This window comes from Apodemus sylvaticus, chromosome 19 (assembly GCF_947179515.1).
Source record: "Apodemus sylvaticus chromosome 19, mApoSyl1.1, whole genome shotgun sequence".
Classification (NCBI taxonomy): domain Eukaryota; kingdom Metazoa; phylum Chordata; class Mammalia; order Rodentia; family Muridae; genus Apodemus; species Apodemus sylvaticus.
The window spans coordinates 38,087,076-38,095,846 of NC_067490.1; the positions used below are offsets into that span (position 1 = coordinate 38,087,076).

Genomic DNA, 8,771 nt, shown 5'->3' on the forward strand with positions numbered 1-8,771 from the left:
GCCAGAACTGTAATAGGGATGCTCAAAGCATTTCAACAGCTACTTTTGAAGAAAAATATCAATAAATAAAGAAAATATCTTATTTCTTCCCACTTATATTTTCTTTTGTTTGCCTTTTGCCTTTTCATCTTTTCCTCATTCCATAGTTACTGGAAGATTGTTTCTTGTAACAAGCTCTTCAGGTAAGAGAATGGGAGTGGATGATTTGGGGTCTCATTCTTTACAATAAAAATGTGGCCAATACATACATCTGAATGTTTTAAGTAAACAGCTGTGTCACTTCCTTTTTTGTGCTTGTTTATGCCAGATGTTAGACTAAGTTAAAAGCAGAAAAATCCCCCTTTATACAGGCTGTTCCTTTCATCTTTTTCATGTTGCTTCCCTAGTGTGTAAAGCAACAACTTGCTGGGTTAAAAGCTTCTGCTATAAATAGTTGCATGAGGAATATCTACCAAGCTGCTCAGTGGAGGGGCAGGCAGTGTAGAAGACAGCTGAGTAATGATATCGGAAGCCTAGTAAGCTTACAGGCATGACTTTAAAGGCCTAATTCTCTAACACAATTCTTTATTATCCCAGTATGTTTCGGGTATCTGTGAACCACTAAGGGAATTTCAAGGTAGTTGTGAATTTCCTTTACCTAAAAAAGCAATTAGGTCCTGCTGATTGAGAAATGGGCAAGCAAACATTTTTGGTGAATCCCTGTTGAGAGCATACACCTTATTTTCTTTTACTCAGCCAACATTTACTTTGTTATTTTTAAATTATTTATTTCCATTTGCTTTAGTTTCAGTTTTGTGCGTGTGCGTGTGCATGCGTGCGTGCATGTGTGTGTGTGTGTGTGTGTGTGTGTGTGCACGTGTGCGCGTGCGTGTGTTGGTGAGGCATATTGAATGAATATATATGCCTGGGGAATCGAGAAGAGGAAAGCACATTCCCTAGAGCTTGAGTTGCAGGTGTTTGTGAACCACCCAATATAGGTGCTGAGAAATTAATCAGATCCAGCAAACACTCTCAAGTACTGAGTTATTGCCCTTGACCCATTATGGTGCTCTTGTTATCTGCTTATCAATATATACTCTCAAGTTCTGCTGGATGACACTTTAGTTACCATGAGCAGGAGGTACAATTTACTTATCTGAATAATAATTTATCACAAGTGTAATTCTGGAATGTTTTATATAAAACAAAATGTACAAACCTCATTGAAATGAGAGGAAATCTACACTGGAAATATATTATTAGTTATTTTATTCATTTACATTTCAAATGATATCCTCCTTCCTAGTTACCCCTCCATAGACCCCAGTTTTATCTGATATTTGCCCCCTCCCCTTTGCCTCTATGGATGTATATTTTACTTTAAGATTTAGCTATTAAAAATTCCATTTTATATGAAATATGCACTGAGCATTTCTTAGAAAGCAGATTGTTTTATTTATTTGTGTAAGGGCTCAAATCATTTGTCCTTTTTCTCTTATGTAATCTGGTTGACACACGGAACATTAGTACTTCTTTTAAGAAATCAAAAGGACAAAATACAGGTATTTTGTATTTGTTTTACCTTTTAAGAAATTAGTTGAAAAAGATTAAGAAAATATTTCAAATTTCTATTTAATGTTCATTGAGAATAAGACTAACAGCACTGAAAACTGCATCAATACCAATAACATTTGCATAACTTTAAAGGTATAAATACCTTCTTAAGTATTTAGGATTCTAGAAATAAAAAGTTGGTGTACTTGCTGAAGAATTAACAATGAACATTGCTCCTGATAAATTAGGATTCATTACAAACCTTTTACTTCTTACAGACAGCAAGGCAAGAACTTATGCTTTGATTTAATTTCTAGATTTAAAAATAACTTGACATTTTAAGTGACATTAGTGTACAAATGCAGAAACAATGATAAACACCTTTGTGTATCTTCACAATGATATAAGTTATACACAGGATGCAAGATTTTCAATGGCAGCAATATGTGAGGTTTCAACCTTTCTTGGAAATCTTGCCTAGGTTATTGCAGGTTCTTTTATGTCACTCTTAATTACTAATATTAACTCTCATATTACATATCACATAGTAAATCTATCATCTACTTGTCTATCTATCTATCTATCTATCTATCTATCTATCTATCTATCTATCTATCTACCTATCATCTATCAGTCATTTCATCTATCTACCCATCTATAATCTACTTATCTATTTTATCTATCTCCCATTCCTGTCTGTCTGTCTGTCCAGACATCTGTCTCTATTTGTATATGGTCAACCGAATGAATAGGAGTGAAAGAAGCTACAGCAAAATTCAAAACATTTCAGAAGTTGACTGATAGAAATGTAAATAGACTCTGCATTAATGAAAGGAAAACTCCAAAATAAACTGAAGAGAATAAACAGCTGTTGCGGTCTCAAGATAGGGTTGGGAAACAAAGTCACAGAGTTTCTAATAGCTGAGAATTGATCAAATGCATAGGAATCAGGTCAGCATAGAAACAGTGGGTAGGTTCATGCCCAAAAGGATGAATAGATGAACAGGAAAACAACATTCAAGTAGGTTGCAAGACCAGCAAAGAACTAAGAAGAGCTTAAATCCAGAGGACACTATTGAGTTCTTTTCTTGCTAGTCTTTAGGAGTATATTGAGTCTGACAGGTCAATGGGGGCTATAGGTGTTATAGTGCTAGGTATTTACAACTCTGTGAAGGAATTACGTGATTTCCTTAGTTTTCTATGTCCAATAACTTCTAGGGCCTGGTTTCCCTATATGATTTTAATATGCCTGTAGATGCCTACAGTTTCAGAATGCTGTTTTGTACAGAGTATTTCAGGTCAAGCCACAGTCTTAAAGCTGTAAAGTATGAACTAACAATAGAATCTGATCTGAACACCAAGAAATTAATCCTAAAGCTAAAATAAATACCTTTGTCCTAATCACACAGCCAAATCCAGGATAATTACCATTTCCGTCTCTTTTAATTCACAATTAAAAATGTATATATTTATGGCATACAACATCATGTTTTAAAATATGTTTTTACTTTAGACATTGAGAAATCAAGCTCATCAATATTCATGTCAGCTCACTATAAATTTTTGTGTTAATCTTTAAAGTATAATATTAGCAAATTTTGTTTCTATAATATAATCATTAACTATACACACTATGTTTACAATATATCTTTGAACTTACTCTGGGTATTTAAATGTCTGTTCTTTGACCAACAATAACCTCAAGCCCCACTCCTCAACTCTTTAACAATAATCATACCAATCTCTGCTTTAATCAGATTTACTTTTAAAAATGTTATCTAAAATAAGATGGACTGGTATTTATCTTTCTATGTCTGGCATATTTCACTTAACACTCACCAGATTTATCCATGTTACAGATGACAAAAATTTTCATTTTATTACTTTTATTTTTAATTTGAACACTTTATTTCAGTATGGCAAAGTGTTCATATGAAAAAACACACACTTGAAGTAGTTCAGCTTTTGACATAGATGGTGAGATATACTGTGTCATTGAATCTTGTCTAATATTGATTTAAATGAGACAAAAACATAGTCAGGAAATCGGTTAGTTTTATATCCATTTTATGCAGACTTGACCTTGTCAAAAGAAATGTGTTTTGGAAGTTTAAATATGCTGAGCTAAGTAGCATACATTACTCATTATCATTAACTCAATTTTCAGATAAATAATAAATCTCATTTGATTTTATTGCTAGGAGTTAATCCAGTAGAGTGGTTATCATCAAGCCCAAACCTTTGGGGCTTTTTAATTGTTCTGTCCAAATGAAGAACATTATGGGTGCTTTTGTTACCACCCAATTAATTCTCAAACCAATTAAGATAAAATCATACATAATAATCTCCTACTTATTACTAAGTGTATAAAATTTGCCTTCATCATTTAGTCCTTTTGACTCACCATTGACAACACTTGATTAGTGGAACTCTAGTATTCTGGCTTTCTTTGCTTATTAGCATTAATGGACATTTGGAAAAGACACCCCCTTCAACTCAGTAATTCAAATTGACATTGAACATCTCCTATAAATTGAATGTTCTGTAACAGTTTGTCTTTGAATACTGTACTGAAGTTCATGCAATGTATATATACATAAAATTTTAAACATATCCCTGTTTGAGAACAACATGATTTTAACACAATGTGATGTAATTCATTTGATACTCGGCTAGTTATCCCATTTTTGTTCGTAATACCTTTTAAGAGCAAATATGTAAACACTAGAGATAAACCTTTAGTCTTTGTTAAGATTGAAAAACATTGTGTAAATACTTTTTCATAACTTTTATTTCAGTAATTTAGTATTATATTTTTAAACTTTAAGTAACATTCAATATATTTTAAAAAGAACTTCAAAGATGTTTCTTTCTTTAAAGTGAATATAATTTAGTTCAAACATGAAAAAGTTGCAAAAGTATACATACTTGAATGACATAACCTGAAGTGTAATACAAGTAATTAGCTTGGGTGAATATCACAAAAATTGTAATTGATTATTTTATTCTCTTAGTAGATAAAATTTAGTAGTATATTAATTTATTTGTTTTAATATCATATTGAAATTTTGTACCCAAATATTTTTGCTCTCTGAATTTGAAAATAATTAGAGAAAATAATTATTATTTAAATTCATTTTTTTATGTTTTACCTTTGCAAGTGGTTTTTGAAAGCATTTTTTAGAAAATACATATATATTCTAAAACATGTAACAAAATAATCCTTTCATGGAAAATTCTGAGCCAATCCATACATGGCATTATTGAAAGAAATCAACTCGTATTGACATCTAAAACAGCAATGAATTAATGTTATTTTGCACATTCTATAATTCTCCATTAACACAGCATTTTAATTAGAATTTAATTTTTTTATTCTCTATATTTTTTATTTACATTTCAAATGATTTCCCCTTTTCTGGCCCCCCACCTCCCCAAAGTCCCATGAGCCCCCTTCCCTCCCCCTTTTCTCCCATCCACCCCTTCCCACTTCCCTGTTCTAGTTTTGCCCTATACTGCTACACTGAGTCTTTCCAGAACAAGGGGCCACTCCTCCGTTCTTCTTGTACCTCATTTGATGTGTGGATTATGTTTTGGGTATTCCAGTTTTCTAGGTTAATAACCACTTATTAGTGAATGCATACCATGATTGATCTTTTGAGACTGGGTTACCTCACTTAGTATGATGTTCTCCAGCTCTGTCCATTTGCCTAAGAATTTCATGAATTCACTGTTTCTAATGGCTGAATAGTACTCCATTATGTATATATACCACATTTTTTGCATTCATTCTTCTGTTGAGGGACACCTGGGTTCTTTCCAACTTCTGGCTATTATAATTAGGGCTGCTATGAATATAGTGGAGCATGTATCCTTATTACATGCTGGGGAATCCTCTGGGTATATGCCCAGGAGTGGTATAGCTGGATCTTCTGGAAGTGACATGCCCAGTTTTCTGAGGAACTGCCAGACTAATTTCCAAAGTGGTTGTACCAATTTGCAACCCCACCAACAGTGGAGGAGTGTTCCTCTTTCTCCACATCCTTGCCAACACCTGCTGTGTCCTGAATTTTTAATCTTAGCCATTCTGACTGGTGTTTAAATGGAATAGATTCACATACAAACCAGGACTCACCTGTCCAATTAGCAAATATAGTTTTCCTAAGAGCAGTGATAACAACTGCAATGCAGTCGATTTCAATTATGTTTCAATGGGCAAACAGAAACTCTTTAAACTTTCTAAAGAAGTTGCTTTTGTATATTTTATATGATGATTATGCACTGACACAAACAAGACCATGTCTTTAAAATGTCTTCTTTGAAGTCACCACATTCTTCCTTCATATTATGTACAAAATATCCACATAATTTTACTGTTATAGTTAGCAATAAAAGTGTCTTGATTGATGGAATGAAACTGAATTCTCATTCCAGTCTGAAACAATGTAAATGTGAAACTGGATTGTTTTTTAAAAATGTATTTTGGTTCTTTGTGAATTTTCTATCATGCATCGCAATCCTGTTCATCTCCTTCTACTCTTGTTGTACCTTATCTCCACCCTTGTAGCCTTCTCTTGGCCACAGAGGGAAAAATAAAAATCTTGTGGAAGCTGCAGTGTGTCATTGTGTGTCCCACAGTATTCCCTTTTGTCCACACAGTTTCTCCTCTCGAATATTCATTTTAATGAGTCACGGGTCTGGTACGATGCCTCTGGCTTCTGGCACTTTATCAATATTCAAACCTCACTGGGACTCATATTGAATATCCTGTTGTTGCCCTGTGTCACGGAGATCCTGTAGTTTTGGAGTCTGTACAACTGGACCTTTCACGGTTCATCCATGCAGTAGATGTTGAGGTAGGCCATTTGAACTCTGGAACTGGACCTTCGAGTTGTCACGGATGGTCAGCCCTTCTGTTCTCATGCTCACATGTCCTTGGAAACTGCTCACTTGCAACAAACAGGGTTATGTTTTACCCTGCTTCCCAGGTGAGGTGCAGTGCTGCTCTCCAAGTGTTGCACCAGGTGACAAGGACAGTTCCAGTGACACTATTTGGGCCAGTTCTCCCATTGGTGAGGGTATAAAGAATTGGGAGTCATTTCTCTCCCTGGAATGCCACTGCACAACGGACAAGAGGGGGGCACATTTCCCACACTCAGACCCTCAGGGATGGCTTAACCACAATCCAGGGTATGCTCTACTGTGCCGCCCAGGTGAGGTGGAGTGTTGCGTTTAGTTTTTAAAAGAACCTATGCTAAATCCGGCTATGGGCCAGTATTGCAGATTTGCCTACCCCCCAGGGCTAGCTAGCTGGCCATTTTGCCCTGGATTGAGGGTGGAAGTAGGGGCTGGCTTGCTATGCTAACCAAACCAGTTTTTCCTGTAATGTCCCAGAGCTACTGCTAGCATTTCTCAGGCCATCCAATCCCTGTGGCTGGCCTGCAGACTGCCAGCTAGCGCTCACTCAGCTCCTCTTAGCCCTGTGAGATGAAACCCCTAGAAACTTATATTATACCAGCCACATTTATAATGGTAAATCTCCAACCGCAAAATACCCATGCAAAGAACACACAGCTTAATAATGTAATTGCAAGATGCACACTTAGATTGGGCAAATGTACTCTACACTATTCTATTGCGTCTATGAAATCCCTAGTTACTTACGGATCCTCCAGCCATGCGGGTCTGCTCCATCTTCAACCTCTTCTTCCTCCATCTTCCCCCTCTGTACTCTGTCTTGCTCTTCCTTTTCTTCTCCTTCTCCCTGTCTCTAAACCTTTTGGTCCAGCCCTTTCCTTTCACCGCCCAACCACAGACTCGAGCCTTATCTTACCAATTAAACTTGACCTGACCTGGATACATGATCTACTCCTCATCGGGGCCCTCTCTTGAGAGAGCAGAATATACAAAAAGCACACCCGCAACAGTGGAGGGCCTGGTCTCTTGAGTGCTGCAGGGCATGAAAGGCAGGGCCACCTCTTCTGCTTTCACGAACCCATCTCCTGTTTGCCAAATGTGGTGAAGAGCGAGGGCTGGCAGAGAGCATATCTCTCCCTCATCCACCCCACACTGGGAGACAAATGGTAGGGCCGACTCTCTCCCACTTGCTTTCCCAAGCAGCTTACTCGAAACTCCGGCCACTTTCCTGAGTACAGCATCTGGTCAGGGGGCAGGGCCAGCTCTCCCATGATGCCCCGGTGAGGGATGTTTTTCATAGCCCTCAGACATCAACATGTCCATAGTCAGCAGCTCAGACCAGAGATATCTGCCTGTCTTAGGGTGGTAACAAATGCCGGCTGCTGCTGCTGCAGGGCCATCGACCCAGACTGGTCCCGAGTGGCAGCACATAAAAGACCCCATCATGATCCCAGGTGGCATCATTGGCTGCTCCCATCTGGCTATCATTTCCTATGCTGCAGTCTCCAGTTCTGCCTCCCTTGGTTGTACTCACATCCTTCTGTTTCTTTTTCTCTTACGTTTCTCCATCATTTACTTGTTCCTCTGAGTGCATGGGGCCATCTCCGGAGTGGTCTCAGGAGTGTTATGCCTCACTTGTTCTTCATGGCACCGCATCTCATGCATGGTCTGACGCCCCAGGTCTGCACAAAACCAGACTGGTGCTCATCTCAGGTACTTCCTCTTTCTGGACTCCATGGCGTCTGTCTGGTGGTCACACTGTGCTCACTCCTCTCTTGGACTGCTCTAATGGCCACCGTCTTGAACTTTCTTCTATCTTCCTGGAGCCCATGATCCCAGGCATGATTCTTCTATTCTCCAGCTTGCTTTCCTGTCATGAAAACCTGTCTGTGCCTGCCTGAACCCAGACTGGTGGTTGTCCCAGGCTCGCTTTTCTTCAGGAAATGTTAGTCTACTAGTTATTCAGATGCTCATAGGTCAGAACACTGAGCACATAGATGTCGCCTCTCTACTCTCAGCCACCTACTGGCACACATGTAATGTAGCAGCAGCATCTACAATGCCTCTCCCGTGCAAAGGCAGTAGGTATAAGTAACAGTAATTATCTAATTCTAAAAATTCAAATAATACCAAGGGCAAGGTATGTCTTGATAATATTTAGGACATAGAATTAAAAAATACATGCATATATACATACATGCATGCATGCATACATACATAGACACATACATACATGAAACTTGCCCTCCATTTTTAGATAACACCCCAAATAAAGTATTAGGCATAGTTGGAGGGGTGATGATTAAATTGAAATTTGAAAT

The 8,771-nt window shown here is 37.6% G+C and overlaps 1 pseudogene; it reads right to left on the bottom strand.

Moving 5' to 3' along the window:
- Window positions 1–8,392: 8,392 nt before the first annotated feature.
- LOC127670268 (uncharacterized) lies at window positions 8,393–8,533 on the bottom strand (annotated as a pseudogene).
- Window positions 8,534–8,771: the final 238 nt, after the last annotated feature.